Genomic DNA, 11265 nt, shown 5'->3' with positions numbered 1-11265 from the left:
AGATGCCACTTCCCCCAGAGGTACCAGATTTTGTAGATTATTTTCCATATTTTGAGCCAAAGATACCAGATTTTCCACCACTAGAGTTCCCGATGTTCGATATTCCTGACATGATTAGTGGGAGGATCTAGAGCCCCAGATTCCTATGCCACCAGTCGAGATTCCAGAGATTCCACCGATGGAGCCTGAGGCAGAGCCACCAGTGTATGCACCTATGGAGCAGCCTGTCTTATTTCCTGCCCCTTTAGCTATCTATGCCCCTGTTCCCGGGGTATATCAGTTTCCACAGCCGGAGTTCATGGACGAGGTAGTAGTAGATGGGCCATTACCTTCTCGAGGTTCCCGCACGGATCTTCGTGAGCATCATACAGTTACATATCAGCGTTTTCAGGCAGAGAGAGAGGAGATGATTAGATGGCAGAACCAGTGTAGAGAGATCCTTGGATTGTTTGAGACCCAGGCGGATTGTCCTGTTCAAGCACTTCACCCAGACTACATATTGAGGGAGAGGTTACGCCAGATTCACAGAGTTAGTTCTCAGCAGCTTACTGATCTGAGGCAGCAGGATATGAGTGCAGAGGCAGCATACCGTAGGGAGATGGGACTTACTGAGGTAGTGTTAGAGGCATTGCAGGAGGAGCTGAGCCATGTGCCATCAGGATTCTGAGACTAGCAGACGGAGGAGTGTTGTATCTTGTATATTTTTGTAGATAGAGGCAACATAGTATTGTATGACTAGTTTGTATGAGTGTAGCTACTAATTTTGACTGATAGTAGTAGCAGTACGACTGACATATCATAGGCTTTTGTATCAAGCATTGACACCTGCAGCTGGTGTCCTACCCATATATATAAGATGAATATTTTCATGTTTTCTTTATTTTCCAGTCATTTAAGCATTTACATTTATTTCATTGTTTTACCATTACATATTTTAAAGATGTTGTTTTATTTACAATCATGTTGTACCCTTTATGTTTTAAAATTTTTAAAAGTACTTTAAAAAAAAGGGATTTATTTACACATCGCACTGTTTTATTCATTTAGATATTTAATAAATTGTTTTCTTTCCCCATATCAACTATTTTAATGATGTTTTAATACTATAAAGACCGTTTCCATTTCATAACACCTGTTTAGTATATTGTTATTGAGAGAACCCCTTTGTTTTATTATCAGAAAGATGGCACCTAAAAGAAAAGCACGACCCGACTCGTCTAACAAAAATACCGAGGGCCAAAACAATAATAACCAAATGGATCAGATGTTTATCTCATGCAACAGCAGATGCTGATGATGCAACAATAAATGCAGCAGTAACAACAGCAGTTCCAATAACAGATGTTACATCAAGCCGCTCATCCAGGACATCAAGTACCAGCAGCAGCACCTACAGTCACTTTCAAGCAATTTCAGGCGGTAAAGCCTCCGGAATTTGTTGATTTCACAGATCCTACAAAGGCGAGAGCTTGGCTGAAGGAAATGGAAAAAGGCTTTTACGTTGGTGAAAGTTGAGGAAGAACAGAAGACGGATTTTGCCAGCTACTTTCTGAAAGGTGAAGCCAATTACTGGTGGGAATCGAAGAAAGCTTTGGAAGGGGAAGATGTGGTGACCTGGGATAAATTCACTGATCTTTTCCTGGAAAAATATTTCCCTCATTTTATGAAGAACCAGATGGAGATCAAGTTCTTGGAACTGAAACAAGACAACTTATCGGTCGCGGAATATGAGACCAAGTTCATTGAATTGGCCAGATTTATTCCTGAGCAAGTGGATACGGATGAAAAGCAGGCCAAGAGATTCCAGCAGGGACTGAAGCCATGGATTCGTAGCAGAGTAGTTGTATTTGAGCTAACGACTTATACGGCTATTGTTCAGAAGGCCATGATCATTGAAGGTGAGAGTGAAGCAGCTCAGAAAGAGAAGGGACCAGGAAATTTCCAGAACCGTTTCAACAGAAGGCCGAGATTTTAAGCCCGAGGAAAAATAAATGCCAGGAGACCAGAACAAAATAACCAGAGGATGGGTAATCGACTTCCTACCCCAACTCAGCAAAGACTTATCCGACCGCCTATACCTGATTGTAGAATATATGGTAAAAGGCATACGGGAATTTGCAACAAGCCAAATGTCACGTGTTTCAAGTGCAAGCAAATGGGACACTACTCTGGAGAATGTCCGATGGGAAGAGCAGAGGTCACTTGTTTCCAGTGTGGAAGAAAAGGACATATTTCCAAGGACTGCAGAGGAGTTGCAATGGCCGCTAGTATTCCAAGGGTTTTAGCATTACCTCCACCTCCATTACCACCCCAAAATCAGCCTAGGGCAAGGACTTTCAACATGTCAATGAAGGAAGCAGTACAGAGTCCGAATGTGGTTGCAGGTACGCTCCCTGTGAATTCCGTAAATGCTCTAGTGTTGATTGATTCAGGAGCTACCAGATCTTTTATTTCTGAAAATTTTATCCCTAAGATAGACTGTGAAACTCAGTGGTTAGATGAAGTGATAGTCATAAAATTAGCAAATGATGATCATGTTATGGTAGATCAAGTATGTCCAAGTTGTGATATTGAGATAGGGAGATGTCATTTCTCAGTTGATTTGATACCTTTCAGGTTAGGAGAGTTTGATGTTATTTTAGGAATGGATTGGCTAGCTAGTAATAATGCTCAGATTGATTGCGCAAATAAGAAAGTGAAATTGCAAACTGAAGAAAATAAAACGATAACATTTAAAGGTGAAAAGCAAAAGTAGAAATTCCTAACAATGATGCATACAAGACGATTGTTACACCAAGGATGTCAAGCCTATTTAGCCTACGTATTGGATACCAACAAAGAAAGTCCGAAGATTGAAGATATTCCTGTAGTTTGTGAGTTTCCCGACGTCTTTCCAGATGAACTTCCAGGACTTCCACCAGATCGAGAAATCGAGTTCACTATTGATTTGGCGCCAGGGACTGAACCAATTTCGAAAGCTCCATATCGAATGGTACCTGTTGAAATGAAAGAATTAGCAAAGCAGTTGCAAGAACTTCTCGACAAAGGAATCATAAGGCCAAGTGTATCTCCATGGGGCGCACCAGTATTGTTCGTGAATAAGAAGGACGATAGTATGTGACTGTGTATTGATTATCGTGAGCTGAACAAGTTAACTATCAAGAATAAATATCCTTTACCTCGCATCGATGACTTATTTGATCAACTAAAAGGAGCAACATGGTTTTCAAAAATTGACTTACGATCAGGCTATCATCAGCTAAAGATCAAGGCAGAATATATTTCAAAGACTGCGTTCAGAACGAGATATGGACACTACAAATTTCTTGTGATGGCTTTTGGATTGATGAATGCACCTGCAACGTTTATGGATTTGATGAATCGAGTATTCAAGAAGTATATGGATAAGTTTATCATTGTATTTATTGATGACATCTTAATTTATTCAAAGACGGAAGAAGAACATGCAGTGCACTTAAGAACGACACTAGAGATATTACTGAAAGGAGCAGCTTTATGCGAAATTTTCAAAATGTGAATTTTGGTTGAAGGAAGTGCAGTTTTTAGGACACATCATTAGTATTGAAGGAATTCAAGTGGATCCCGCAAAGATTGAAGCTATTTTAAATTGGGAAAGACCAACGATGCCAATTGAAGTCAGAAGTTTCTTGGGATTAGCCGGTTATTACAGAAGATTCGTTAAAGATTTTGCAAAGATAGCCACACCATTGACGAAGTTAACGCGAAAGAATGAAAAGTTCGAATGGAACGAGAAATGTGAAGCAAGTTTACCAAGAATTGAAGAATCGACTAGTAACTGCACTTGTGCTTATATTACCTGATGATCAAGGAAACTTTGTCATATACAGCGATGCTTCGTATCGAGGACTTGGATGCATTTTAATGCAACTATGGAAACGTGATCGCATATGCTTCTAGACGGCTAAAGCCGCATGAACAAAAATATCCGACGCACGATCTTGAACTAGAAGCAATTGTGTTCACACTGAAGCTTTGGAGACATTATCTGTACGGTGAAAGATGTGAGATTTATACAAATCACAAAAGTTTGAAGTACATTTTTACCCAGAAGGAACTTAACATGCGACAACGACGTTGGCTAGAGTTAATTAAGGATTACGACGTTTCAACCAATTATCATCCAGGTAAGGCCAATGTACTAGCGGATGTGTTAAGTCGAAAGGAATGATTGAACCTGTTAACGTCTTCAGAGGACATAATCAGGGAATTCGATAAATTGGAGATTGAAGTTCGTGTACCAGAAAGTTCTACCGAAATGAATTACGCTATGACTTTTCAGCCAGAACTATTGGAGAAAATAAGAAGGTGTCAGGAAGAAGTAATGGACCAGGATATCGAGAATTTAATAGGAGAAGAGATTACCAGTCAGAAGGACGCTAAAGGAATTTTTCGTGTTGCTTCGAGAATCTGGATACCTAACGTACCGTAACTAAAAGCGGAAATTTTACAAGATGCTCATAGTTCAAGATATGCGATTCATCCCGGAAGCACAAAGATGTATAGAGAGCTGAAGGAAAATTTTTGGTGGCCGAATATGAAGAAAGAAATAGCGGAATGGGTCAGCAAGTGTTATACGTGCCAAAGAGTGAAAGCTGAACATCAACGTCGAGCGGACTATTACAACCATTAGATATTCCCGAATGGAAATGGGAGCACTTAGCTATGGATTTTGTAGTGGGACTTCCAAGGACAAAAGCAAATCACGATGCAATTTGGGTTATCATTGATCGATTGACGAAATCAACACATTTTCTTCCGATTAACGAAAGATTTTCACTGGACAAGTTAGTGCACTTATATCTCAAGGAAATCGTAATGCGTCATGGAGTACCCGTATCGATTGTATCAGATCGAGATCCCCGTTTCAATTCGAGATTTTGGAGACAATTCCAAGAATGTCTAGGAACGAAGCTGAACATGAGTACTGCTTATCATCCACAAACGGACGGGCAAAGTGAAAGGACAATTCAAACAATCGAAGATATGTTACGTGTATACGCAATAGACTTTGAAGGCAATTGGGACGAGCACTTACCGCTAGTGGAATTTTCTTACAATAACAGTTATCAAGCGAGTATTGGGATGCCACCTTATGAAGCTCTATATGGAAGAAAATGCAGATCACCTACCTGTTGGGATGAAGTGGGAGAATGTAAAATTCTAGGTCCAGAACTGATTCAGCAGACCAAGGAAAAAGTAGAACTGATCCGCAAGTGACTTGAAGCAGCGCATAATCGACAGCGTAAATATGCAGATCTATCTAGAAAGGATATGGACTACCAGGAAGGAGATCATGTATTGCTAAAGGTATCACCATGGAAGGGATTAGCTAGGTTTGGAAACAAAGGCAAATTGAAACCTCGCTACGTCGGACCATTTGAAATTTTGAAGAAAATTGGGAAGGTTGCGTACGAATTAGCTTTACCACCCCATATGCAGCATATTCACAACGTATTTCATGTATCTATGCTTAAGAAGTACAACTCTGATACAAGGCATGTAATAGAATATGAACCAATAGAACTTCAAGCAGATTTGTCGTATGTAGAACAGCCGATAAGAATTCTAGATCGACAAGAGAGGGTATTAAGAAATAAGTCTGTGTCATTAGTGAGAGTTTTGTGGAGAAACCCAGTGGTTGAAGAATCAACCTGGGAGCTCGAGAGTGAAATGTTAGAAAAGTATCCTCAGTTGTTTGCATAGTGTGATTCTGAGGAAAAAATCCTGTTAAGGAGGGGAGAATGTAACGACCGAGAAATTACACTTGTATTACATCATAATAGAGATAAATTATGTGTATTATTATGTGATTAAATGTGTTGAGTCATTAAACCCTAACTTCTATGTGTTACGTGTTGTCTGTTTTGATCCAAACATGTTTTGGATATTTATTGAGTGTTTTATCGTAAGTTATATATTTTATATCAAAACCCGTACAGCTCAAAACCATGTTTTAAAAGCCCGTATTTCAAACAAAATCATAGGCCCTATTTTGCCAAAAATGCCCTATACCATATCGCTATTCTGAACCCCTAGACGTTTTACAAATTTACCTTTTTCGCGAAAAATGACTTTTCCGGGCCCTTCGGGTACCAAAAACCCCACAAAAATCACATTTTTATTTTTATATGATCATGAAATTATCATACATCATTTTTCTTTGCATTATTTTAATATTCACAATTTTTGGGAATTTTTGATATTAATTTTGTTTTTATTGGATATTTAAAAATTTATTATTAATACCCAAAAATTATAAAAATTGGGGCCAAATATTTTTATTAGGAGTGTAATTAGCCCCTTAATTTTATTTGGGAGTATTATTTTGTATAAATATAAATAGCTAATTATTAGTAATTAATTAATTAATTAATCATAAAAAAATCAGAAAATCAAGAAAATCCCCAATTCTCTGAAATTAGGGTTTGGAGTTCTTGGAATCAAACCGGATTTTGATCATGATTCTGTTAACCAAATCAGTCATGTGAGTATCCGTTTTGAAGCTGATTTATTGTAGTTTTCGATTATGTAATCAGTTTTGTTGTCTGATTTCTTGATTTTAATTTCGTAATTTTCAGATTATTGCTTGAATTCGGGTTTTTCGATTGAGTGTTTGTTAGATGATTTCGTTGCCATGAGGGTGTAGATCGTTAAATTTCTGATTAAACGGCACCGGTTTCGTGCTTGTTGGTGTCTGTTTTGTGCTCGTCGGAAAGCGGCGACGCCGCCGCTGTTCTTGCGTTTCCGGCGTCGTGGTCGCTGAACGAAGGAGGAGATAGGCTGGGGTTGGTCTCGAAGCTTTGGCGAGGAGAAAACGGAGCAGAACAAGCCTGGAATTGTGTTGGTGGTTCGCCGTTTGAATCGCCGGAAAAATCAGCCCGCCGGCGTCGGGTTTCCGTCCGGCCGGCCACGTTCTTCGCAACCCGGGTTCGACCCGGTTTCCAACCCGGTTTCGACCCGGGGTTGATCCTAAAAACCCTAACCCTATTCCTGTTGTAATGTTTTTGATATATTATTTATTTTTTATATTTTATAAAATCAGAAAATTAGTTTTAGTAATTCTAAAAATTAAATAAAAATTAGTTTCAAATTCTGAAAAATATTATAATTAATTTCTAAATTATTTTATTAATTTATAAATTCGAATTAAATTATTTAATTAATTATTTAATTATTTATCTAATTATTTATTAGTTATCTAATTAATTAATAATTAGGTAATTAAATAATAATTAGGTAATTAATTAATAAATAAGGATTAAATAATACGATTAATAATCCGATAATTAGTTAATATTACGAGTAACTCGTATTTATACGAGTAGTGATTCGATAATTAAAATTATTATTCGAGTGATAATTATTCGAAGAATATCGTAATAATTGTTCGTAGCGTATAATTAAATACAGATTAATAAATCGTACAAGTAATAATAATAATGATAGTTCGATAGTATTCGAGAATTGCGAGTAGCTCGTAGTTATACGAGTAGTTAATCGTTGAGTTAGATTATAATTCGAGTAATTGTGTTTATTCGATAAATAGCATATCAGTTAGTTGTATCGATTGTTTATTTATAAATAACGATCTAATCGAATAAGTAATGATAATTTATAAATAATTGTAATAAATAGTAATTAATCCTAATAATTAGGGATTAATTATTTTAAAATACAATAATTATTAGTTAATTATTTAAAAATATAATTAAGGATTATTTAATTATAATTAATTACTTATAATTAATTATTAATTAATTAAATCTTGTTTAATTCATAATAAATAAACCGTTAGTCCGATTTGAGTGAAACGAGGACCCCTAGACTCAGAAAAATGAAATGAATCCAATAAAAATAATTGTAAGTTATAATTTCTTCCAGAAGAGAGTGGTCTTGTGTTAGTTAATGGTTTATAGACCCTAATAGGGGTATAATCGAGTCAAATAAATCCCGAAAAATTGTAATAAAATCAGATAGGGTCAGTTATTATAAATATGAGTCTATTATCGATTCTAAAAATAATTATAAGTCTAAAAAAATCAATTATGTGCTTTATATGCTATATGCTTTACGTGGTTATGTGAACCTTACGTGCTATATAGTTATATATGTGTATATATACGAGTCAGATAGAAACGCATGGGTAGACTGATAAGGTTGCGTAGTATCAATTCGAGATACACGTATATAGTAAGTTATCTTAACAATTATCTTTCTATGATTGGTTCAGTGTCAGCAAGGCAGAGCAAGTTAGAGACCGAAGGTGGTGAGTTGAACCAGGTTAAGTACGCGCAAGGCAAGTTTTCCCCTATTCTAAATTCAGAATAGTGAATTATATCTCATTTTCCCATATCAGTTATCTTTGATATATTTTGTTCATATACACTGTCATGAAATTATTGAATCTTGTTTCTATTTCACTTCGATTCCTGATTTCTCCCAATTTATTGAATCCTTTATTCGTATTCCTATACTTTTACCCTTGTTACATATAATTTGATATATCCTGGTATTGGGATACATCAAAAGCATTCCGATTGTTTCGAATGCTACGCTTTGGACTGGATGGTTACTATATGGGCCGGGTTTTACCCAGATCTTTAATTAATAGGCCATAGTTGCCTGAGTACTCCTTATGTTGGTTGGATCTATGCAGTTGGGTATAGATCCGTACTGTATCCTGACTGATCAGCAGGTTATAGTGCATATGTTGGTTCTTGTTTCCAGTCTTGTTCATTTGGTACTCGCCAGTGTTGGCAAATTATTATCCTATACACATACAGATGGTTGTTCAAACCAGCAGCTTATTGGTTCACTTATTTCTCTCTCTTTATACTATATATATATATTGTTGCAGGCTTGTTGAGCAATTTTGGTTCATCCCTTTTTATTGTTATTCCTATTGTTTTACAGTTAAGGTAGAGAATGAAAACATCAGGACCCGCGTCGTCAAGAAGCGAATCAAGCAGCGGGACCCTCTTATACCAAGAGTGTTCCTTCCTATTCCCGAAGAGAGCTTTGAGTTACCAGATCAGGTGTAACATGATAAGTAGTAATGTTGGGTTGAATAAAAGTTTTGTGTGGTTTGAATAAAAGTTGTGTGCAGAGAATGTAGATAGAATAAAGTTTTTGTAACAAAGAGAGTTCTTGAGACGGATTGTTTTGTTTGGGTTTGTAATAAAGTTAGTGTGTTGTTCTTGTTTTCAACTCTTAACCTTAAAAGATCCTGAGTAGCAGTAGTTCGGGGTAATTATCATATTTATATTCCGCTTGTGCAGGTTTAGTTTGTAGTTGTTATTAATAATGCCCCAAATCTATACCCCGGATTTGGAGGGTGTTATAGTTACTATTCATTAAACCTTTTACAAGGTCTCAAAAATTCAAGTTAATATATTACTATTCATAAAGGTCTTTTACCGATGTAAAAAATTTGGGTTCTTACATTCAGGGTTAGGCTTGTCAACTAGTTATATACTTAGATTTTACTATTTATTATAAATATATTTGTTAGATATTAAGTACAACACGGGGGGGGGGGGGTGAATGTGTTTTTTTTTTTAATTTTAGGCTTTTTTAAACTATTTGGATAAGGTGAACAAAGCAATCTAACTTGTAGAAATATTGTGTTTAATATAGTCAATAAAGCATGTTCAACAAACACAATATTTTTAAAACTCACTTAACTTTGTATTAAAATTAAGTATGTCTTGCTACAGATTTATGGGTTCTTTGTAAGTAAAGAACTCAGCTTCTATGTTGAGAGAGTACAAGAAAATTTTTAGATCTGTTTATTACACTTAAAAAATAAAGGGCCAATGTTTACTTTATAGATTAGTAAACACGGGTTTACATAGCATGCAATAAGATAAACTACACCCTACTTTAAGTTATCTCTAAAGCTTTCCATTTCTGGCTTAGTGAATTCCTTGCAAATCTTGTAGGTCTGTTACCTTCCTTTGTCAGTTAATCTTGACCCTTGATCTTGCACTCATCAAGCTGCTTTTATAGACTTTTCAATCTAAGTGATTAGATCATTTGTTGATTGATAATCTTGAATCTTTAACTTGTCTTCATTCTGTACTTGAGGTTCATATCGAGATCTCCAGTTTGTTATATCGAGATCTGACATTTTAATAAGTATAATGGCTTATCGAGATCTTTCAGTTCTCTATAAGTGTTTTTTGACTTGTTGAGGTCTCTGAGTTCTTTATAAGTGATTTGGCTTATCGAAGTCTCTGAGTTCTCTATAAGTGTCTTTGACTTGTCGAGATCTCTGAGTTCTCTATAAGTGAACTTGGCTTGTCGAGGTCTCCAAGTTTTTGCATGTAGAAATGACTTGTCGATATCTCCGAGATCTCTATATGCATTTTGACTTGTCGATATCTCTGAGATCTCTAATGAGAAATTGACTTGTCGATATTGTTGGGAACCACGGACTTAGGGTGTTACTACATTTTACGATAAAGATTACGAAAAGAGGATTACCCTGTTAATGGTTGATTCCATGCTCTTCTATTGTATTCCCAAATTCCCTTGAGCGAAGTGTGGCCTCCGTCTTCTCAAGTTATCCTCTCTTCTTGCTCCTTGGTGGCTACAATATGTTTTTCACCCAATTCCAAGCAAGAAGAGAATAAGAATATATATAGGCTACAATAGGGACCATGGATAATTAGGTTGGGCCTTCTAATTACATCTTGAGCCTAGCCCAATGTAATTAAATATTAATTCAATCCACTAAAGAATTAATATTTGCACTACCTTTCCTAATACCGTAATTTAATTAATTCGGTTCCAATATTATTTGCTTATTAAATTCCCCATGTTTAAAATATCATATGTCCATTAATTAAATAAATTACTGATAATTTATTTAATTAATATCTTTTATCCTTGATCATCCACTCAACCTTTATTTAATTATGCCAGAATAAATTTCACTTGCAGGGTTTTCACATAATTAAATCTTTTTGAGCTTTCAAGGGGACATCATTAACCCGAATATTATCAGGACATGGATTCCTTCAATAAATAATATCCACCATGTATATAATTCCATCACCCAAAATATAATGATATAATTCAAAAGAATTATTTCATATATATATCAAAGCATGTAAATAATATACACGTGTCAATTACTATTTCCGGATTAAGAACCTAAGCATTAATAATAACATAGAATCTTAGTTCTCCTTCTTAATCAGTATTAAGGGAACAATTCTA

This window comes from Apium graveolens, chromosome 3, assembly GCF_009905375.1.
Source record: "Apium graveolens cultivar Ventura chromosome 3, ASM990537v1, whole genome shotgun sequence".
NCBI lineage: Eukaryota > Viridiplantae > Streptophyta > Magnoliopsida > Apiales > Apiaceae > Apium > Apium graveolens.
The sequence above is the reverse complement of the archived record's forward strand: the minus strand, read 5'-3'. Positions refer to the sequence as shown.